The sequence below is a fragment of the Macaca mulatta genome, chromosome 7 (assembly GCF_049350105.2).
Source record: "Macaca mulatta isolate MMU2019108-1 chromosome 7, T2T-MMU8v2.0, whole genome shotgun sequence".
NCBI lineage: Eukaryota > Metazoa > Chordata > Mammalia > Primates > Cercopithecidae > Macaca > Macaca mulatta.
The window spans coordinates 103,550,573-103,575,170 of NC_133412.1; the positions used below are offsets into that span (position 1 = coordinate 103,550,573).

The 24,598-nt window shown below is 38.6% G+C and overlaps 1 long non-coding RNA gene across 1 annotated transcript in view; it reads right to left on the reverse strand.

Moving 5' to 3' along the window:
- Positions 1–1,822: 1,822 nt before the first annotated feature.
- Positions 1,823–24,598, reverse strand: part of LOC144330199 (uncharacterized) — a 126,737-nt gene continuing 103,961 nt past the window's right edge. Inside the window, exon 3 of the long non-coding RNA XR_013396157.1 lies at positions 1,823–2,002. This is a non-coding gene — a long non-coding RNA (uncharacterized LOC144330199). The remainder of the gene's footprint in view (positions 2,003–24,598) is intronic.

Sequence of the window (24,598 nt, forward strand, 5' to 3'; positions counted from 1 at the left end):
TCTCGAACTCCTGACCTCAGGTAATCTGCCCTTCTAAAGTGCTGGGATTACAGGCATGAGCCACTGTGCCCAGCCAGCACATCCATTTTTCGAACAGCACCACCTTTTCAGAGTTTCGGCAAAGGCCCTGCTTCTCATTCCTTCTGGTGGCCACTGTTGGTAAACAGAATCAGGTGGGTGACAGCAGTTCTCAATGGCAGCAGTTCTCACCTAAGGAGCTTATTTTAAAATGAGAATTCCCATGTTCTACTTGCAGAGATTCTGATTGGAAGGTCTCAATAGGGTCCCAAGCATCTGAATATTTAATTGTTAACTTCCAACCACCATCATTCCTGATAGAGGTAGTGTATGTATCCAATTTTTATAGGCACTGTCTCTGGAATCTTTGCCTCAAAATACCAGAATGCTGAGTTATTTTCAAATTCTCCCTGTGTATCTATAACGCATTTTCTAAAAACATGACTAATCAGAATAAACTCAGAATGCTTGTAATTTATACATAATATTGACTCATTTGTAGAAGGTGCATTGTTGCTAAACTAGATAAGCTTTCTGTTTATATGGGGGGAAAACAGATGAAATAAGGATGAAAATTCATCCTGATACCTGTCCACACACAGCCAAATTTCATCCTGGTACTTGTTCATGGTATGATAAGAACTGAGTTGATCTGCTTGATTTTCACAGAAAATAGAAACTATGCTACCATGGGTCTCATTTTGTTTGATCCAGATTTTCCAAAGACAAGGGCTGGGAGTGGCCTCCATGAAGGCCACCAGCATCAAAGTCCATGAAGGCAGAAATAATCAGCTTCCCTGTCACCTGCTGTCCTTTAAGGGGCATTCCAAAACTAAAAGACTCAGGCGAAGGTTTGAAGAAGGCAGCCCTCAGAAAGTTCTTCAAGGTCAGCAGGGAAAATTCAAGAACCATCCGCTCATTTTGCAACTGAGACCCAGAAGCCAAGCCCAAGAAAGGAGCATGCAGAGCTAAAAGACAAATGATGCTAGTAAAGAGAAGCTCTTAAGCTTGACTGCCAGTTCATGTAGTTTTGGCTTGTATGGTTCTTGGTACATCTATATCCAGCTTTTCTCAGAATGGTTTCCAAGTACCCAACTACCCTGAGCCTCAGATGAGAAAACAGAGATGCTATCACATCACTTTTGTCTTATATATTAGATGACTTAGCAGAGTGCCTGTTACAAAATACAGGTGGTAAATCATTTTACTTCTCTTTCCCTCTCTACCCTCACCGCATCTTTACCCGCAGTCTCTATCTCTGTGCATCTGAATTGGCCTGCTAGTTCACATACTCCTATGACATATTCCTATGGCACATTCCTATATCTTTTTAAATCAACAACAATAATTGTTTGAAAACATGATTATTACGGAGTGCATACTGAAAATATAAATCATGATTCACCTGGGTGTGGTGGCTCACGCCTGTAATCCCAGCACTTTGGGAAGCTGAGGAGGGAGGATTCGTTGATCCTGAGAGTTTGAGACCAGCCTGAGCAACATAGGGAGACCCCACCTCTACCAAAAATTTAAAAAATTGGCCAGGTATGATTGCACACACCTGTAGTCCCAGATACCCTGGAGATTGAGGCAGGAAAATGGCTTGAGCCTGGGAGGTCAAGGCTGCAGTGAGTCATGATCACGCCACTGCACTCCAGCCTGGGTGATAGAGCAAAACTCTGTCTCCAAAACCTAAACACATAATGATTCATAATCTCAATGAATTTATAGTGTAATCAGGGAAAGAAAACTAACACACACGTATAATCAGGGAAAGAAAACTAACATATATGTAACAACTCTGGAGAACACTGAAATTTTTATTAAATTTTGTTATTAAGTAATTTGATGGATTAAAATTTAATTCATTAAAAATTAGCTGCTGAATCTTCCATAAGTACTTTGGAATTCAGAGACAGAAGGAATCTATGAGCCCAAATCTCTAGGGAAGGCCTCGAGGAGTGGTCATGGTTTAACCTTAGTTCTGAAATAAAAACATTCACTGATTATTTACTATGTGTTAATTATACTAAAAATACTTTACAAGAATTATTTTTATTCAATCTGCAAAACAACCCAATAGTTACGTATTATTATTCTCATTTACCGACATAGAGGGTGTTTTTCCCAAGGTCATAGCTGATAAGCAAAATAAGTGGGACTCCAACCAAGGTCTGTTCTCTAAGAACAGCAAAACCTGTTCTCTAAAAGATGGGAAGGATTTGCATAAAGAGAAAATGCAGTGAGTGTTACAAGAGAACAGAACAGTATCACCAAGTGATCAGGACTGGTGATCAGATCAGGAACGACTGGCATAGTCAGGAAACCATGGTATGGTGAAGGTGGCTAAAGGTGAGATTTCATAGTGAGAGGGAAGCCCAAGGAGCCCAGCTGTTAACCTAGTGCCACAGATGAAGAGATCAAATTTCACAGACTGTCAGCCACAAGAAGAGATTCAATGAGTTCCCTGATCTGGTTAGAGAAATGCAGATGTAAGGGAGACCAGGCTTTGGTGTCTGTCACCAGATAGGTCTCCCGGCTCTGTCCAGGTGATTCAGCTGTGAGACAGGTCCCTATCCTCCCTCTCTGCTCCCCAAGAAAGGAGTAAATGTTGCTCTGTATCAAGACTTCCCAACAAGTTTAGAAGAATCTCTTAAAAATGACCCTTTTTGTTTCAAACACTCAACTTGTTTTTGACTATAAAGGCAGTTGCCTGAGAGGCTAAACTCCTCCAAATCACAGCGGGCCAGTTATTACTGTGACCTCCAGAGGAAATAAGGCTTTCTTCAAATGCAACATCTTAAACATTGGCAAATAAAAATGTCCATTTTAAACTGCAGAGACTTGAGTTAAAAGAAAACTGTATTTTGATTCAACTTGCTCAAAAAAACACTTCAATGCTTACCCCAGATTTGCTTTGCTTTGCGATCTAAAAACATATAAATGCAAGTAAATATGTATGTATATCTGTGTGTATATTATATTATGATGTATACATGTAAATCTATACTTGACAACATTCAAACAGGCTTTGAGAAATTTTGATTCCCTGTGTAGTGACAGGGTTCAGGATAGGGTACTCCAAAATCTAGCACCTCGGTGTTTGGGAAAACAGCAGAAGCAGGACAGTCTCTCTGACCTCCTGTCTGCCCTCCCCTGAAATAGGGCATAGAAACTGGAATCCCTCTCCTCGCTTCTCCCCCAATGCAAGCCATAAAACCTAGCTGATCTTCTCCTGAAGTAGGAAATGAGACCCCCATTCCAAAGGGGTCCTCCCTATACCGAGAGGAAATAAACGCCTGAAGACACAGAGACACAGAAAAGAACCTGAACAGGCCTTGATAATTCCCCCCAGTTGATTATTATTAGGTCTTATCCTTCATCCTCCAATCACACTTTTGCATGACTATCCAAAAAAACACACAGCGTTTCCTGTTTCTTTGGGTCTTCATTTCTGAAGGCGCTTGTATCACATGAAGCTTATATTAAATAAATGTGTATGCTTTTCTCTCATTAATCCATCTTTTGTTATAGAGGCCTCTCATCCATAAGCCTTGTGATGGGTGAGGAAAAAGATATTACTCTTAACCCCTACCATAGCTAAGTTTTAAAAGAATATTCTAGAGAGGTCTAATTATGCTTCAACAAATTAGGGCAGTATATGTCAGTTTCAGTTCACTGTTGGCTGGGATTCCAGTGTTTTCACTATGTCCCTGCTTTATTTTATAGTAATAATCAGGAAATCAGATATTAGCCAAATGTCTCGTCAAAGAAAACATTTTTGCTCAGATAGCTTTGCCTTTATCATTACTCTCTCCTTTTTATGAAAGTACCGTTCAGTTTACATTAAAGATGTAAGATATAACCAACAGGAATAAGAAAAGAGGCAACTCTGGGACAGAGAAATGTTGATATTTGTCTCAAGCATTATTCAGGCAACACTACTCTACAAATAAGCCCTCTTTCAAGACCCCAATACACCAGGCATTCTCCCCACTTTCACACCCAAATCAATTCTAGTCTATGCCATATACCTACACAATTCAAGTTCTCATCATTGTATTGATAAAACAAATAGTCCATGGTATCTGAGACTCAGATATAAAAACCATTCTATATAAAATGATGGCAAGTAACATGAAGAATAAGGCAAGACTATGTTCTTGAATTTGTAGTCATGGAATCACTCTAACTGTTCCTGTACCATGAGAATGCTGCTGGACGGAAATGTGGCAGTGTGAGGTAGTAGAAAGTACACTGGCTTTGGCAACAAGTCCCCAGAGTTAGTGTTCCTTCACTCCCCCAACGCGATCCCTGTTCCCTGACACTTGCTGCGTGACCTTGAATAAGTCATTTCATCTCTCTGACTTTATCCTTGTATGTAAATTGAAGGTATAAAAATATCTATTTATCCTATTGTTCAAGATTTTTGTGAAGATCAAAAGAAACAATCCAGTTAAATGCCTTTTGGAAATTATGAAGCATCAATAAATATCACTGTTGCTGCTTTCGCTATGATTTACAAGTCTAAGAATTCTTGTACCCACTGACTAGATAGATTTAGATTTGCTTAGAAGGACATGTTTCCTATAAAATGCACGCTTGGTCTTCCTTCAGACACTAAACCAACACCATAATACAAGCTCATGCATTTAACTGTCCTTTCCGCATAAGGCTTATTTGGGACTCATACCATCAGATCCCCTTGCCTTATGAGATGCTCAAAATACCTTTATCTGTCCTAAAAATTAGAATTTCAGAAGCCATTGTGTTGTTCTCCAGGCCTAAGTACACTTTTTTCACTATCAAAGAAAGATTATACAGCCAGAATAATTAGTATATTGCTGCCTCTTTAAAAGACATCTATTCATTGCTCCTGGCTTGTATTGAAACCAGATGGTAAAACCAAGACTGGAACATCCTTTGGTGTCCAGAAGGAGGCCAGTCTGGCCAAAGCATTGTCATTCCTGTCAGCAACCAGAGTCAAAAGCATTTTTATAGTTAATCATCAGGAGTGCCTACTGGCTCCAACAGCCATTCATGCAGTATTTGTCAGCGTGAAGGCTCTGTCCACACTACAGATGACACCATGTCGGCGGGAAATGTGTTTCAATATCCTTTAGCAATGAGCTGAGCAAATTTTCATGGCTGATTCCCAAAGCAAAGAATAATATAAAATTTAGTGCCGGACTTCTTTTTTAACCAAATTGAGTGGATAATAATACCTTTTATTTCTAAAAGCTAACCCCTCACATCAAGTTTGCCCTGGAGCATTCATTGAAATACAGGAAGTTAAACAACTGCAGCAAATTACCACAGATAACTTTAAAGAAATTAACCCACCTCAAAATGAACTTTTATTTCAAAAGATGTGAAGCTGCAGTTTTAGACTCTGAGGGGCCTAAGTAATTTCATGGATGAGAGCCGACCAGTAAAAATCCTGTCTCCACCTACAGTTGCAATAATCATTTGCAGCAAAGAGATGGTGAATACAAAAATAACATAATTGGAATAAATGCACTATGCTTTGGAGTTAAAATAGAGGAGTTTTCGTGGCCACAGAAAAGGAAGGCATTGAATAATAACACTTTAAAACGTGTCGAGGGGGTGAGCTGATCAGGCCTTGTATATAGCTGATGGAGGCTATTCATCTTTCAAGTACTATGGAGAAGCAAATCCAGATATCTGAAAAGGAACATCCAAAAATGGCTTTTCCACTTCACAATTGAGGCTTGTCACCATATCAGAGTGACTCAGATGAATATTTCATATGAAAGGTTCAGGTAAAGAAATTTGAAGGAGATGCTTGGGGCAGCAGAACTCAATTGCAATTACATACTACAATATTGCAAGAGGATCAAACACAGATCTTATTTCTTTGCATCATGGAATTGTACAAGCAAAACAGAGTTTAGGACCCAAACCACAGAAATTTCAGGTTGTAACTGATGAATACTTGCAGAAGCTAGAATCCCATAACACTGGAGTTATTCTGCCTTCCATGGTATCTATATAGTGCTTATAATTCATGGTTTTTCCACCAAGCAAAGTAAGATGAGATTTGTAATGGCAACCCTAAATATTCTCTAGTTCATGGAAGTTAAGATACATGATGCAATGCAGATTGATTTGTTTTGGGTTGATAACATTTGAAATGTGATGATCAGTGTCATTTATCTTCCCCTGTTTAAAAATGTTGCAGAAATTACCTCAGATATGTGGATGCTGATGGGAGCTTGCTGATTTGGTTTGGTCTTCATTGTTTCTGAACGAGGAATGGCTATTTTCTCATAAGTAAACCCAAGGTTATCATCTGTAATGCTCTCTATTATTTTTGAGTTTTTACACTGAGAATATGTTATAACAGCCATCTAAAAGGACAGAAGAAATTTAAAATTAGGCATTAATCAGGAATCCTTAACACTGTGAACAGGAATTATTTAATAGCATCTGCTATTTTGAAAGGGTAGCAATTGAAAAAAAAAATTTTAGAAAAAGAAACAATCTAAAAAATGTAGTCAGATTTTTGTTTACAAACTGTTGTGTTATGGCTTGTCCCGTGTGAAGTTTAAGAAAAATAGTACCACACATCTTAAAAAACCAAACACCACAGTAGAGAGCAATAATGTAGAATATAGTACAAAGATTTCTTTCCAAGGGCCCACTGCCTAATTTAAATGTCTTTTGACTGGCCAATCATTTTCATTCGTATGCCAAAATGATTGGAAACAAGCTTCCTCTAACCCCTCACTCTAGTTATTAACTGAGCCAATCAGAAAAAAAAAAAGACCGATTTTTAATCTACACGGTAAACAGATTCATACATTTAAAGAAACATGGCTCTCTTAGCTGCCCTTTGTTAGATTAAAAAAACCTATTTCATTCCTCAAGGAAAAGTTATTTGCTTTGCTTTCTGACATACAAAATGAACTATAAACAGCTTTGCTATAATAAAATAAAATACCCTGAAAATCATCCCAATACTATAAGAGATTTTTACTAATTAACCATGACTAAAAGACATTCAATGATGAAAGCTATATTAGGCTAAAAAATATTGTTCAGAAAGGAGTTGCAGGATTCTGTCCCTTTTTTGCTCCACCTATCATATAAAAGGAGAGCTGAAAATCATCTGGAAATAATTTTTAAACATTTTAAGCAGAGCCCCTTATATCAATTTTCTTCTCACATTTATATTAAGAAGCTAATAAAATATAGATTACATAAAGTCAAAGGATCCATACAAGCCTTCACTTGTTATATAAAGGGCCAGAACCTTATGTAATATGCATTTTCTTACTAATTCTTCAAATTTTAAATGCTTTGTGTGATAACGAGGAATCCTGAATAATGGGGTTTAAATGGTTCTAAAAACTGAATATGTGCAGAGCGTTTGAGCTACTATTGCCGGTAGTTTGGTGACATCTAGTGGAAATAGTGACTTCAGCCTACCTTCCTGAGTTAACTTTAAATCCTATAGCAAAGGGAAAGTGTTTAGAAGATGGCTAAATAATCAATTCCCTACCTTCTTTGCTAAGTAACAAGAGTGAGTGAATTTAGTTAAGCCTCCCGAAGAAAAATAACATCCACCTCAATTACTGTGGACAAATTTGTTCTAATTATAAAATACATGGTCTTTGTAAAGAATTTGGAATATGCAAAAACATACAAGAAAATAAAAATTATCCATAATCCTTCCACCCACAAGTAAACACCAGTGATATTGTATGTCTTTTCTTCTAAGCTTTATGATATATTCTTGCTGGTGTTGGTTTTTACTAAGTTTGGTTATTATAAATATATAATTTTATATCCTAATTTTTTCAACATTATGTGAGCAGTTTTTATATTTATCAGGTAATGAAAATAATCTTACTTATAAGAGGCAGAGAACTATATCATCACTTATTTTTCAAAGTAGGATACAAGCAGCCTACAATTTTGTGAATCCTATATGGCAATCCATGAATGATAGAAAAACATGGTTCCAATAAGGTTCTTTTATTAGCACAATACACAAAAAGACCATGTTATTTATAGAAATGTTAAAAATGTGTTTTACATCAACAAAATTTTAAGGACTTAATATGTTATCAGACACTAAGGGTATCGTAAATGAGTGAGACCCAGACCTTACCATAAGACACAAGTAGTCTAATAGGGAAGAATGAAATATTGTTTAAAACAATGGAATTATGATCAACCTGTGGACTATAACAAAGGAGGGAGGTATTTAGAGAATAGGTAAATGGAAAATCTTCAAACAGAAGATAATGGCTGTGTAGGACTTTGAAGAGTGAGTAAGAATGAAGGGTGTTTCACATAGAAGAAAGCCTAGACAAAAACAAGAAGCATGGAATGGCCTTGGTAGGCTGGTATCCCTGGAGAAAAGTCATCACTTCAGAAGATGTGACTAGAAAGGTGAGCAGAAGCAGATGGCTGAAGATCTTTATCATGGAGGTTATGAAAACCCACTAAAACTTCTTTTTCAGTAACATGATTACATTAGCATTTTATAAAATCATGCTGACTGAAGTGTGGAAAATGAACAGCAGAGGAAAAGACCAGCTAGTGGGCTGTTGTAGCAATTCAGGGGGAGACAGCAAGGCCTGAACTAAGAAAACGCAGTGAATTCAAACAGAAGACCAGAGAGCAGAGGCTGTTTAAGAGGGGATAATCCGCACGATTCAAATATGCTAGATGATGGAGAAGGAGGTATCAAAGATGACCCTAGTTCTGTTGTAGGGGACTGATGTCTAGAATAGCATTCAGACAATTATTAGCTAGATGTTTATGATTTTTAGATTATGTGCTGCAATACAGTTTAGGATTGGACAAATCCTAATTTATTTTACCACCATATGATAAGTATTAGGGAAAGGGGTGTGAACAACTTATAACACCAGTCCTAGTTACTAAATGTTTTCTTTGGCATAGAGGTCAAAGAAAAAGAAAATTTGGCATGTTCTCACCACCCTAATGACAAAAAAAAAAAAAAAATGCCTCTACTGTAGGCACCGAGTGGTTAACATCTCTAATTGGCCTTAGCACAGTGCCAAGACTCAGGGGGTAAGAAGAGTGCTAAAGAGGTTGGAGACATAATCAAGGAGATTCAAAAGAAAAACTAATTTCAGCTGTCACTGAGATTCGTCTATATAGAGTGTCATTAGAAAGAGTAAATGACCTGCTGAACTCTTTGGTATTGAGAACACATTTCTAAAATGTGGAGAAAATCAAAGTTACATCACTCAAAGGCTGTCTCTACGTGCCTCTGTGCACCTACATACCCAAAAAGTGAAGTAGAGAGAGAACTTGTACAGCATGTAACTTGGAGACCTGAATTCCCTGAGTAATGGTTACTAGTGATCTAATCCACTAAGTCAACAAGAACTATGTATCATGCCCTTGCCATGTGCCCAGTGCACCGTGCTGCCAGGCAGCACACATTTTCGGCTACCACTGATGGAGTGCTCATTTTGGGCTAAGTGCTTAACAACCATTATCCAGCTTAATCCTTTCAACAGCCTATGAGTTTGACCTCATGATGCTTAGGGAGGTTAAGCCATTTGTCCAGGGTCACTCAGCCAGTAAGCGGAGAAGCTAGGGTTCAAACTCTGCTTTCTTCTGACTCCAGAGCTGTGCTTTTAACCGTCACACTATGCTGGGTCACTGTTCACTTGTTTTCTTTTAAAAAATCATTTTTCTAAGTTGTGCTGTTATTTACTATTCCACGAGCACAAAGAACCATGCATGGCACTAGCTAAATCTTAATATCGATATAGAGACATAGAGTTCCATCCTTCCTTCAGACTTGTGGCTCCACAACTGACTAGGCAGTGTGTGTGCTCCTATTTTGTTTCAGGGCATGCAGAGCTGGTATGTGAGAGACAGGTGGCAGCCAGTTGCTATGGCAATTGCCTGTCATTAATGATAAAGGGTAATTACTGCAGCAAATTTCTGTTTCGCTTGAAAATCTGACTTGGCCCTTCCCCACAGGGAGCACAACCCTTTATACCCTCTCTACTCACCACGGCCTATCATCTTGTATAAGCTTTACCTAGACCACTTGGCTTTGCTGCAAACAGCTAAGTAAAGCTTGACATCTTAAAGATTCAGGAGAAGAAATATTAGATGAGTCACGGAACAAAAAAAAGCTCAGAAGATACACATTTTCCTCCTCTACAGACTGTCTAAACTTGCTTTCCCTTAATTAAGTTTGCAGGAAATAATCCCAAGTATTGCACATTTGTGGACCAAGTTCAATGATTGCTTGAATGGCCATATGTGGTTAATTACTAGATGCTAAGACTGCAAGACCACATAATTTTTTTTTAGATGGTGAAATTTTTTTAGTACTTTAAGTTCTAGGGTACATGTGCACAATGTGCAGGTTTGTTACATATGTATACATGTTCCATGTTGGTTTGCTGCACCCATTAACTCATCATTTACATTGGGTATATCTCCTAATGCTATCCCTCCCCCATCCCCCCACCTCAGGACAGGCCCCAGTGTGTGACGTTCCCCTCCCTGTGTCCATGTGTTCCCATTGTTCAAGTCCCACCTATGAATGAGAACATGCAAGGACCACATAATATTTTTAAACTGACTTACAGAACTATAAATCTATGTCTCAGTATGATTTTCAAATCTTTCCAAGCCAGCTAATAACCCTTTTGTTGGGAGAAACTGTGTTTTGTATGCCAGGGGCAATATGGAATGAAAAATTTCATTAATACCTTTTAATTCAGTGTTCTATATGAGTTTACAAAGGAAAACTTCTCTCCATAGTAGGTTACACATTATGGTAGGTAAATATTGTGATAAAATAAATGCCAAAGTAAAAAGCCGAGAAGCTGGAAAGCAACACAAAATCAAACACCTGTTAGTCTCTCCACCCCTAAACTTGGGGTCCAAGTATATCTCCTGCCTTAAGTTTCTTTTGAAATGCAACCCGTAACTGCTTGGCACACTGATGATGAATCCCCAAGAATTGTTCCTACAAACAGGAGGTCTAGTGATGGCACTAAGTTCTGTTTCATAATCATCTTTTTCTTTTTCAATCCAGCTCCCACTTATATTCAATACCTAGCCCACAGAGAAGGAGAAAACCTTTTGATCCAAAATAATGGAGTGTTCTCCACGACAATATGTGCTATTCCCTGGAGACTAATGTGCCAATATATCTAGAATCCTAGCCTCAGAATTTGGCCTGTTAACTGGAGTTGCATTTTGTTCTGTCAAAACTTTATGTGCCCACAGAGACACTGTAGCAGAGAAAGTTTGGGCAGAAAACAATCCAAGGGGTGGCTCGCCTATATGTGCTGTGCAACAAAGGTGGGAAAGGGGGAGGGTTCACTAGTATTTGTCATCCCCAAAACTGTGATTGTGAGAAGCGTAGAGATTCAAGCACCCTGGAGCCTATGGCATAAAGACCAGGCTTTTAACCTGGGAGCAAACATCTCTTTTGATCAAGATAGGATGGCTCTTTTTCATCTTTCAAGCCTGCAACTGACAGAAAGAAGATTAAGAGTTACATTCAAAAAGCTATATTCAGCTCACCTATTGCATTTCTGTTCCATAGTACAGCAAATTAAGGGCAGGAAGTCTGGAGGAGAAGGAAAATTGGTAGCAGAATGGATGTGAAAGAGGAAATTGGAGTCAATAGGGCTTGAGATCAATCTTAGCCCATATGCACATCCTTGTTCAATAGGGCTATTACTACTCTAAACATTTGATTAGCTAATTTTTATGAAGGGGGGTATTTTTACCTAATTTGCCCCCAAATGTATCCCAAACCTTCTGAAGAGTGCCTGGCCTATGATAAACTCCTGATTAATATTAGTTGAATATATGGCAAAACCATTTTACTCTGTTTCCTGCCATTGTAATCCTTAAATCATTTTATCTTCATTTCAGTTGGAATAACCAGAAAGGCCCATTAATAAGAGGAAACAAGACCAAATAAAAACAGGCTGAAATGTAAGGCATAGCCCTGATTTCCTTACCTGCTTCCAAGAGTTAAGACTGAGGCTAGCAATTTCACTCCTGCAATGCGCTTTGTTAATTGAAACAAAAGATACAGGTCTTATTTCACAGGCCTTCCTCTAACAAGGGATGCTCTCTGAGACCAAGGGAGCGGGACTCAGGAGGTTCCTATCAGTTGGGAGGAAAGCTAGTGAAAGACATAGAGTCTGAAGCACCTAAGAATCTCTAGACTCTGTAACTGCAGACCTCTAAAGAGCCCCCGCCCCACCCCCAGGATTTAGGAGGAACTGGACAAAACAGTTACTCCCTCCGACTTTATCCCTTCCCTTGCATCTTCTCATTGACAACAGGCTAGCCTCATCAAAGAGGAAAAGCACACGTGGCTGGTCCTGTTTCCCCATAGACTTCCTCTCCCTCAGCCTTACCCTTACTATAGTGTTCATTCTCAACCAAGGGCAAATTTCCCCTATTCCTAGGAGATACTTGGCAATGCCTGGAGATATGTTTGGTTGTGACAGCTGGGGTGGCCGTGGGGAGGAGGAGGAATGCTACTGGCATCTAGTAGACTGAGGACAGGGATGTTACTAAACATCCTACAGTGCACAGGACAACAGTAGCCCCAAAACAATGAATTATCTGAGCCAAAATGTTCATAGTGATGAGGTTGAGAGACCCTGTTCTCCATTACCTGGTACTGTGTGTCAGATGCTAATGCCAAATACTTTTCACATGCTTAATCTCATTTAATCTTCACAGGATGATTGAGGCCTCACAAGAAGTTTTGAAGTGAATTTTCTTATTATCTTCATTTTACAGATGAAGACAATAGAGGCTTACAGAGTTTAAGTAACTTGTACCAAAGTCACACAGCCCATGATAGGGAGCCTGTCACTATACCCAGAACAACCTGGCTGTGAAGCCACACATTACTGCCCCTCTAACATTTTAAAATGTATTTATGGAGACAGGGTCTTGCTATGTTGCCCATGCTGGTCTTGAACTCCTGGCCTGACCTCAGCCAATCCTCCTGCTTCTACTTCCCAAAGCCTCCCGCGTCGGCTTACAGGTGTGAGCCACTGCACTTGGCCTAGTTCACATTTTAAAAGTAATAACCCTTGCAATAACAATGGGTGCATAGCCCTTGCTTTATGACAGGCACTGTTATAAGATCTTCCCTTCATATGTATTAACACACTAAATCCTCTAATCATATGAGGCCGGTATTAATATTATCCACATTGTACAGATGAGGAAACTGAGGTTTAGAGAGGTGAGGTCACACAGCAGCAAAGTGCAGACCTGGGATCTGGATGCGAGAAGTCTGACTCCAGTTTCTGCAATCCTTCTTAGCCACTATTCTATTTTGCCTAGTACACCTACAAAGCTGGGGAAATGGCCACATAAGCCACTCAGTGGAATGTGACCCATCCTGCTTCACACCTGTACCTCAAATATGTTAGTAGGAACTGGTCTTCGCTCCCTTTGCTATTCTCTGTAGAGCTGCCAAGGCCTCGGTAGATCATGATACTGAACGTATGGAGATCAAAAATAAACTCCTCCAGCTTAACTAGCCCCTGAAGGCAAACCAGCATCACCCTCACTTACTGCTTTGAAATTCTCTTTCATTGTTTGCATAAAATTTCCTTTTATTAAGTGTAAGATTTGAAAAGGTTTTCAAATAATTACTACAGTTAGTCTAAATGTAAAAAAGCTAAAAGAAAAACTGTTTGCAATTAAGATTTGCATAATTTCTTTAACACTGCCTAAGTCATCTACATTTGCAGCTAAAAGCAGGGCAGTATTTTGGATGAAACAAAATGGTGAAAGCCATTTGCCTGACCTTTGACATTTCTTTTAAAAATACCTCAACTTGTTATAGGAACCCAAGTAATTAAACATTTAAGCCCTTTTTCAGAGAATTTTTATTAATTAAAAAAATTTCTTACATCTCATGTGAACTTTATAAAAGGACAAAGGTTAATTTATGGTTTTTCAACCATGAGTCAGTAGATCTTAAGAATCATTTTTCCTCATAGATGGCCCTCACAATCTCTCAAATTCCATCAGAAAAATACTCAACTTCTCTCACTTAAAAAAACGCATGTTTTACGGGTACCTATATATAACTGTAAGTTTACATAAATATATACATCGCCTACTGCCAATTAGTATGCATTTATGAACAGTGCCCAATAACCCTGATGATAAGTGAAAGTACATCAGTGATGAGATGTCTCTGGGAAACCAATGGGAATCTCAGCAAGTATTTAACTTAAGAGTAGGTGGAGGAGACTCATTACTGGCCTGGCTTGTTGCCTTGTTCTGTTTGAAACCTTGATTAAAGAAATAACAAACATGGAATGCTAATTAAACTGTTTGACCAATTTCAATAAACAAGCAGTCTAATTTGGGGAGCGCAGAGAGGGGATAAAACACTATGGCTCTGCTATTTGTTTTCTTACATCAGTTCTCTGATTCCTGCTACAAGAGTTCATGTCCCCAAAGGCCTCCAGATCAGCAGGGTAGCTGATTCTAGGGTAAAGAGAAAGAGAAAATGTGTCAACTTGGTGAAGCTCGCCACAAGCTACAGCTTGCAGGACTCCCTGAGATCACAGCCCATGATTGCAGCCTATCCTGCTCACGGACTGTCACCTAGTACAGCATGTTATAAGCAGTGAAGAATGTGTTTAAGTATAAATAGTCTTGCCCGGCTTGAGCAAGCAAAACTGTTCCTTTAGTTCAGTGCACACACAGCTTGGAGGCCAGTGTCCTGGGCATACTAGTTGTATCTCCACATAAAATGAATGTCGGCAATGCCCTAGTATATAATATTGTCTATTAGACAGTGCATAAAGGCCTGCACTGTGTGTACATACCGTAGCCACACAGAAAACATTACCAAATGAGCCTGCTTTTAGCCTACTGCCTCATACGGTGGTAATTAAGGAGAACTGCCTTTTGATTTGCAACTATTTGCTGTTCTGTAGGAAAAACAGAGCTTAGACCATCTTGTTCCATTTGTTGTTGCCATGCTTAATCTTCTGATTCATAAGGAATTATTACACTCAGGACCTATGGGGAATTTAATTGTTTGGCTCCTACTCCTCTGGCAAATGTAATCGTGGAGGAGGATGTATAGATTAACATTTTTTAAAAGCTTCAGCCAAGAAAAAATAAATAAAAGGAGGTGGAGTTTTTTGTAAAACCTCATATTGAATAACATCCAGGGTTGAAACAATGCCAGAACTGAGCTTAAGAGAAAACATCAATACCTAAACGGGAGATCAAATCAAGGCCATGTGGCCCAGAAGTTTGATCCCATCACCATTAACTTGGACATCAGCACACCCCATCTATCTCATGGATATTTGTAGATAATTGGAATACATTTTCTGTGTGTGGATAAAAATATAAGATGAAGTGGTTTTGTGAATTTCTTAAGTCTGTTTTCATTGCATTTTAACGCTAAAGCTCCAGTGTAGGGGCCAAGGGAAAATTGCCCCTTTGCTCTCTGAAGCATCACTGAAAAATCAACCTGAAAAGACAAATGAGGCTGGGCACAGTGGCTCATGCCTGTAATCCTAGCACTTTGGGAGGCCGAGGCAGGTGGACCACAAGGTCAGGAGATTGAGACCATCCTGGCTAATACAGTGAAACCCCGTCTCTACTAAAAATACAAAAAAATTAGCCAGGCGTGGTGCTGTGTACCTGTAATCCCAGCTACTCAGGAGACTGAGGCAAGAGAATCGCTTGAACCCAGGAGGCGGAGGTTGCAGTGAGCCCAGATCATGCCACTGCACTCCAACCTGGGTGACAGAGCGAGACTCCATCTCGAAAGAAAAGACAAATTAATTGGAAAAAAGGCATACAAATTTATTTAATGTGTATACACAGGAAACTTCAGAATGAAGACCCAAAGATACACGGGAAATCATCCATTTTTACAGTTAAGTTCAACAAAGTATAGACAGCCATGTAGAAATATGATTGGACAAAAGGGGTATGGTCTAAAGCTAACAGACTGAGAGGGAAAATGCAGCAAAGCCTGTCCGGATTCATCTTGGCCTCTCTGAGCCGCATTCCTTCCTTTGGGTGTGGGACAGGACCCTCTCTAGAGTGAGGGTCTTATCACCTACAGTCAAACAAGGTAGGTCAGATCATTTCTTTATGGCCAGTTTTTACACAGAAAGGCAGAGGAAAAGTTAGAGTAATATTTTCAGGTTTTATGGCTGGCTTTGGGAAAAGGGGGTTCTGGTTTCTATGCCTGCGTTGGGGAAGAGGGATTCTAGTTTCTATAGCTAGCCTTGGGGAAGAATAGGACTGAGAGACAGGCAGGCAGGAGCAGAAGGTCCAAGAAAAACTTCTGTTTCTGAAACTGCTTCTGAGGCCCTTAGTTTGAGGTATTGTTTTCTGAGCCCCAACAGCAGGAAAGACCTGATACTTCATATTGTGTCAATAAACTTTTGGGTGCTGCTAAGTCATGCAGACAGATGGATGAGTGCTACAGCAGGGACCTTAAGCCCCACCCATGTTCCTGGGATGCTTGCATTTCAGCAGCAGGTTTCCAGCTGCCAGGGTCAGTATCTCTGTACCTGGCGACTTTCTGGAGCTGTGGCAGACCCTGTTGCCTATAGTAACGGGACAATGACCCTCTCAGGAGTCAGTGAATGACTACCCCAGCTCCCTCACCCTTTAGAAAAGATCATTTGCACATTTGACTTTTATCCTTTCCCAGAGTGTCACCACAGGATTAAGCTCCAGTTTCCCATGGCAGTAGCTGGCTTAATACCGCAATTTTTATTGGCTTCCTTTCCTTCCTTTAATCACCTCCCTATTCCTCTACAGATATTCCCTGCATCTGGAATCTTTGTCTCAGGATCTACTTCTGGGAGACCCCAAATAAAGATAGATATTATCCCTCAAAGACCACACAATCTGATAAGGAAGATGAGATTAGAAAAGGACAGGAGATGAAATAGCTGCATCAATTGTATGGTAAATGTAATGATGTGGGTCAGAGACACCACACCCCAAGAAATGTGGTGTTTTCTTTGTTTATTATCTCTATCTCTGGACAAGCCCACATAATTTGTTTATTCAACAAATATTCATTGCATGCCTACTACCTGCAAGGCAATAGCATAGCAACAAACCAAAAAGTCCCAATTTACATGACATATATATGTATAAATTCACAGGTCATATGGTAGTAAGTGTTGCAAAGAAAAATTAAGCAGGTGTATTCGCCTGGTTGGGCCACCATAATAAGATAACACAGAGTGCGTGGTTTAAGCAACAAAGTGTTTGTTTATTCGTTTGTTTGTTTGTTTTCTCACAGTTCTAGAAGCTAGAAGTCCAAGATCAAGCTGCCACCAGAGTTGGTTTCTGGTGAGACCTCTCTTCCTGACTTGTAGGTGGCCGCCTGCTCACTGTGTCATCGCATGGCCTCTTCTCTGTAAAGAGAAAGACCTCTCTGGTGTCTATTCTTCTTCTAATTACACTAGTCCCATTGAAGTAGGCCCCCACCTTTGTGACCTCATTCAACCTTTATTACTTCCTTCAGGCCCCGTCTCTAAATACAGTCACACTGTGGGTTAGAGTTTCCTTATATGAATTTGGGGATCACACAATTCAGTTCATAAGACAGGCTAAAGGCAAAAGTAACCATAGAAATTAAGCTTATAATCTTCAAACCAGTGAGGAATTCAGCTCTAACATTTATTCAATATCTGCTTGGAACACATGTGGCTGGGCAGTAGTTGACTACTGTCTTTGGTCTGAATTTTAACAGGATAAACTTTTTAATTATGACTCCAAAGAAATTTTATGAATGAAAATGCCTTCCCCTCCATTTCTATCTCTATTGTTTACCTTTCTCATGTTGCTATGATCTACATGATAAAGTTACTTGTATTAAAGTCTTCAGTTGATGGTAGAAGCAGCTAATTTTAAATCTTTAACGGAATGTTCCTAAGCAGAAGGAATGAGTAAAACCATGGTGTGGAAACCCTAAACCAATCCACAGGAGAGCAGAGGGGTCTTCGAAGCTGCTATGCCAAGTACTGATGGGCTTCAGAGAACTTTTAGAAGAAGAAAAAGTTTAATTGTTAAGCTGTTTTCGAGGTCTGGCTGCTTTCTCCAGAATATGCTGAGCTCTCCTTCAAACATGCTCAACGTGACCAAATCAGGGAGCTGTATATAGATCACACACACTTCCCTCCTGCTCCCCCTAAAAAAGATAGTCCATACCTTCAGTACCATTATATGATACAAGTAATTACGGTTTTGTTAACTACCAGCTCTTTTTGCAAAACCTATCAAATATCAGAGACCGTATAATGCTGTAATTGCATCTATGAACCAGTGTAACATTTGGACAATGAGTTCTAAAGGTCAAGGTACATAATACACATCTAATATATTTCTCTGATGAACCTAAAATGTTTAATACGATGTGAAATGAAGCTAAGCACAGAACATGTGTTTCTATATGAGATGTTCATTTCTTTAGCTATTATCAAACGCCAAAATACTATTTTCAAAGAATTTGTATTGTTTACTTGCAATTTTACTTATTGAAATTACGGAAGGATTTCATGCAACATATAATTGGCTTAACTTTTAGTCAGTAATGAATGGTATAAAAATCTCTGCTATGTTTTGCTATTGATATGGATCAAACCTCAGTTGATACTAATCGAACACAGGTTGCTTGGTCATATCAAGAAATGACTTCTGTAATGTTAGAGGGTCCCAAGGTTCAATAACTATATCTACAGGTTTTCATCCAGTCTTGGCTTTAAATCCCAGCTGTGGTTCAATGACTCTCAAATTTATATCTTCAACACAGTCTTCAGTCCTGAACTTAGGACTCATGTATCCAACTGTCTGCTTGATATCCCTACTTGGACATCTATTAATTATGTCAAGGTCAACAGCTTCAAAACTGAGCTTCCTGATTTTATTCCATCAAATCTGTCCTACCCATAGCATTCCCCACCCCAGTCAATGGTAGTTCCATCCTTCCAGTGGCTCAAACCAAAAATCTGTAAGTTTTTACTCCTTTTTTCACCTACCACATCAAATCCACTAGCAAATCATATTGGTTTTACCTTCACAAGATATGTGGAATCCAACATTTTCTTCTCTACTAGTACTACCCTGGTCCAAGCCACTAAAATCCCTTTCTTGAACTATTTCAACAGCCTTTCAACTGGCTTTCCTGTTTCCAGTTTTGACCGCCCTTTCTGTTTTCACCACAACAGCCAAAGGAATCCATTTAAATATATCATATCACTCATCTGCTTCTCATCTCACTCTGAATAAAACACAAAATTCCATTATGGTCTTCAAGACTCTACATGATAAGACCTTGAACCTCCTCTCTGCCTCACACTATTCTGATCATATTGGTCTCTTTGCTGTTCTTTAATCAGGCCTGGCAAGTTCCTTCATTAAGGTATTGGCCCGACTGTGACTTTTGCCAAAAATTCTCTCACCTTAGATCCCTATGTGGCTGACTCCCCCATCTCCTGCAAGCCTTTGCTCAAGAATCACTGTCTGAGTGAGGCCTACCCTAACCACCCTGCCTGAAATTGCAACCCACAAAACCTCTTCTTACATTCCTGCTGTTCTTTACTCCTCTGTTTTCTCTTTTATCACCTCCTACCCATTATACACTTCATTATTACATTTACTGTTTATTGTCTAGCTCATCCAGGCAGACTGCAAGGTCCATGAAGGCAGAGAGCTTTCTCTGTTTTGTTCACTGCTGTATCCTAAGAACCTAGAACAGTGCTCAACACATAGTAAATATTTGTTAAATTAATGCAATGCCTTCTTAAAGATTTCTTTGTCCAAGAAGTATCACTAGGGCTTCATTATAAGAAAAACAAATCATCAAAGAGAAGGAACCACCTATGGTCACCACAAAATAATAATAATACATAATAAGAAGAAATCCAATCAAATAAAGTTTTAAATTTGAAAATACTAACAATTTTATTTAATGATATGCTTGCTAGAAAAAAAATTTCTGAAACTTGGAAACTGTAAAAAGAAATAGGTATTATTTCAGTGCAAGGTTGTGCTTAATGTTATTGTCTGGATTATTTTCCAATTCTGTAGGGGCAAAAGTTAAGGTATAGTGTTTTGTTCAAAAATATACAAATCATTTCTGTCCGGTAGAACAAATGACCACAAAGACTTACAATGTTGTTGGACATTAACTAATTCTGTATCCAACCCAGCAATCCATTAAATTTCTTATAGGCACCTATCTTCTCAAAGCTCTTTGGACTAAAATAACATCTTACTGGTTTCCTCATTACTTATGAGATAAATAAAATCTTTGACATCTGCTTATTCTACATATTCATAAGAGTCATGATTTACCCTCTTTGAAAATTATATTTTAACATATTCAATGAGCAGTTAATATTTTTAGTACTTGGGAACTATAGTGAAATATCTCAATATTTTAAAAATGAAAGAAGTAAGATTCTTAAAACATAAAACTCAACTATGTTGTGTTCATTAACACAAAGACTCAATGCGCTAAAGTCATCATTCTTCATAAGTTAATTCATAAATTTATCGGAATCCTAATAAAGCCCCAATCAAGTTTTTTATTTTTGTTTGTTTGATTTTTGAAACAATTCTAAAGTTTATTTGGAAAAAATAAAGAATAATAGGAAATCAATGAAAGAGGAGAGCTGAGGGAGGATTAATCTTACAAAATATTAAAACATATTTAAAAGCCTCAAATTAGAAGATATGATACCAATACATGAATAAATAGATATGCCAATGGGACTAATAGAAATAGATCCAGATACACAAGGGAATTTAGCATAAGTTAAAATATAGCAAAAGTGGTACCTCAAGACTGTGGGTAAAAGATGGCCTATTGAATGAATAGAGCTGGAGTAAATTCTTGGAGAAAAACTATGCTGGATTCTTACCTTACGCTTTAAACCAAATAGATTCAAGATTTCACTGTAAAAGATTAAATCATATATATATATATATGTATTAGTCCATTCTCATGCTGCTATGAAGAAATACCTGAGACTGGGTAATTTATAAAGGAAAGAGGTTCAATTGACTCACAGTTCTGCAGGGCGGGGGAGGCCTCAGGGAATTTACAGTCATGGCAGAAGCAGAAGCAAACACATCCTTTTTCACATGGCAGCACGAGAGAAAAGTGCTGAGCAAAAGGGAACAAGGCCCCTTATAAAACCATTAGAGCTCGTGAGAACTCACTCACTATCACGAGACCAGCATGAGGGCAACTGCTCCCATGATTCAATTATCTCCCCCCGGTTCCCTCCCACAACACCTGGGGATTATGGAAACTACAATTCAAGATGCGATTTGGGTGGAGACACAATCAAACCATATCAACATACTAGAAGAAAACCTAGGAGAATCCCTTCATGTTCTTGGAATAGCAAAGACTTTGATAAGTGTGACGCAAAATCCAGAAGCTCCTCCCCAAAATATTTGGCAAATTTAAGTACAAGAAAAGTTTTTAAAGTATATGCATACTCTGTGTGTGTGTGTGTGTGTGTGTGTGTATTCCTTCCACATGTCAAATACCATGCATAGGTAGAAAGACAACCAAGAAACTTGCAAGTTTCACCTCATTATCATAGATAAATGGGTAATCTCCCTTATATTTTTTAAACTCCCGTAAATCAATAAGAAAGAAACAACTCAATAGAAAAATAGGCATAGTATAAGAACAGCCAGTTAACAGAAAAGAAAAATAAAATGCCTCAAATATCTATATTCAAATCTACTCTTTATAAAAGTTAAATGCAAAACGAAACTAAGCTGAATAGCACTTTTCACTTCTTATATTGGCAAAAATCCAGACATTTTATAACATTCATTTGGCTATGTGAACAAAACGCACTTTTACACATCAGGAGTATAACTAGGTATAACCCCTTTGTATAGGTTTCATGTTCTATGGAGAGTAATTTGACAATACCTGTCACAATTACCTATGTATCCTTTGACCCAGCAGTTCTTTTCTGGAATCTTTCAATCTATCCTACAGATATATTTACAAAAATGCAAAATAGTATCTGGAAAAGTTTTGAAACAACAGCATTTTTAGAATAGAAACAACCTAAATGCCCATCAGGAAAGACTGTCCAAAAAAATAAAGATCATGGTATAGCCAAACAATAGAACACTAGCGAACTGTAAAAGAATGAGGAAGTTTTGCATGTATTAATATAGAAAGGTGTCTGAGATTTAGATGAAAAAGGCAAGTGGAATGTTCCTAATTTTGTGAAAAAAGAAGAAAAACAGAGAATATCCTTACTTTTTTTTTATATACAAAAAGATACTTTGTATTTTTAGTAGAGACAGGGTTTCACCGTGTTAGCCAGGATGGTCTCGATCTCCTGACCTCATGATCTGCCCACCTTGGCCTCCCAAAGTGCTGGGATTACAGGCGTGAGCCACCGCAACCGGCCCAAAAAGATACTTTGAAGGGATTCACAAGAAACTAATAACAATGCATAATGGCCATGAACTGTGTCTTTCAGGTATGTTATTGCAGGGAGCATCATTGGCTTATGGCCCCAGCCACCATCCCTAGGGATCTCTACCATTATATTTGTGCCAAGGCCAACGTCCCACAGGCTGCTCCCACACAATGACTAAGTGTAGGAGCACTAAGATTAGGGCACTAAGACAAACCATTCCAGCAAGCCAGGAAGCTCCTCTTACAAGATACTTCCCATTATTAGCTCAGCTGACCTTTCTTGGAGCTAGGCTGCAGTCTAACACTTCTATCCAATCCTATTTCCTTCTCTCTCCTTCCACAGGTTACAGACATACACATCTAATCCCATTTTGGTGGCTGCTTCTCAGTGGGCCACAGGGGTGAGAGATGAGGCAGCTTTGAGACTGGCATTATTATTTTTGAGCCATATATTATATAGTCAAAAATTTAATTTAAAATACTCTCTAGGGCTGGGCGCGGTGGCTCACACCTGTAATCCCAGCACTTTGGGAGATCGAGGCGGGCAGATCACTTGAGGTCAGGAGTTCAAGACCAGCCTGGTCAACATGGTGAAACCCCTATCTGTACTAAAATTCAAAAATTAGCCAGGCATGATGGTGGACTCCTGTAATCCCAGCTACTCGGGAGGCTGAGGCAGAAGAATTGCTTGAACTCGGGAGGCAGAGGTTTCAGTGAGCCGAGATCGTGCCACTGCACTCCAGCCTGGGAGACAGAGGGAGACTCTGTCTCAAAAAATAAGATAAATAAAATAAAATACTCTCTAGCAGTGTTTTTCACAGTGTTATCTATCCCAGGGTCTCCTGCAACTAAGTCCTCTCCTGGGATTCACTCCTGATCCACTGACCAGGTGTAACTCTTGGGGGTCCAGGAATCTTCATTCAAAGATCCCAAGAGAATACTGAAATACATAGTTAAAGGACCAGAGGGTTAAACTATAAGATGAGCATGAACTGGACCAAAATATAAACATGTAAAGTGAACTGAAGGAACCAAATGGCCATCATACTTACACATTGATTAAATTATGCAGCTCATCCTAAACAAAGAATATGTGGGATGGGGGAAAGCAAAACAAAACAAAAAAAACTAGAAAGAAGGATCAAGCAACCAAACATAACTTTTCTAAGCTTCTTTCAGGACAGAGGGAGCAATACTCAAAGGACCTCCAGTATTCTCGTTCCATTTATAAAACCAATTCTTCCCTAAGAAGGATAGCTCAGGCTATCTTCTTGCTTCCATTAAACATCAAATTAAACCTCACCCCATTTATTTGATTCCCTGTCCTCCAAGCAACTTTGTAAAAATAATTTAGGCTTCCCATATAGTTCTGCCTATAGGAAGAGATTGATAGTTTCTAAAGAAAAAATACTCTGTGATATCCGATAAGGGCATGAAAAACACCATATTTTACACGTAACTGAATTCATTCAAATTATGCTATTCTTTTAACTCACTATCCATTTCTAGAAGTGCTTATATTTATTTCAGTTTCATTATCCTTTAATTGTCTGACCAATTATGTTCTAATCAAAACTAAATTCTAGGAAGTACCTGCGTATAGCTTTATTGTGAATCTTGTTTGCCAAAATAATGAATAGAAAACCAAGTCTTGTTAATTACAAATGCTGAGATTTCTATTCCTATTAAAGAATGCAAGCCCATGAAGTTCACTGAGTTGTTAGAATTATTGCTTTAAAATGGACATTATTTTTAATTATTTGATATCATTGTGATGGGGTGACAGAAAAAAAATATAAGCTATCTTTTAAGAGTATTTCTTCTCATGGGATATAGTCATGCACCACATAACAAAGTTTCATCCAATCACAGATCACATATACCCTGGTGGTCCCATAAGATTATAATACTGTATTTTTACTGTACATTTTCTATGCTTAGATAGACTAATACTTGTCATTATGTTACAATGGCCTGCAGTATTCAGTACAGTAATATGCAAGCCTAGAAGCAATAGGCTATCCCATGTAGTCTAGGTATGTAGTAGGCTATATCATCTATGTTTGTGTATGTGCATGCTATGGTGTTCCC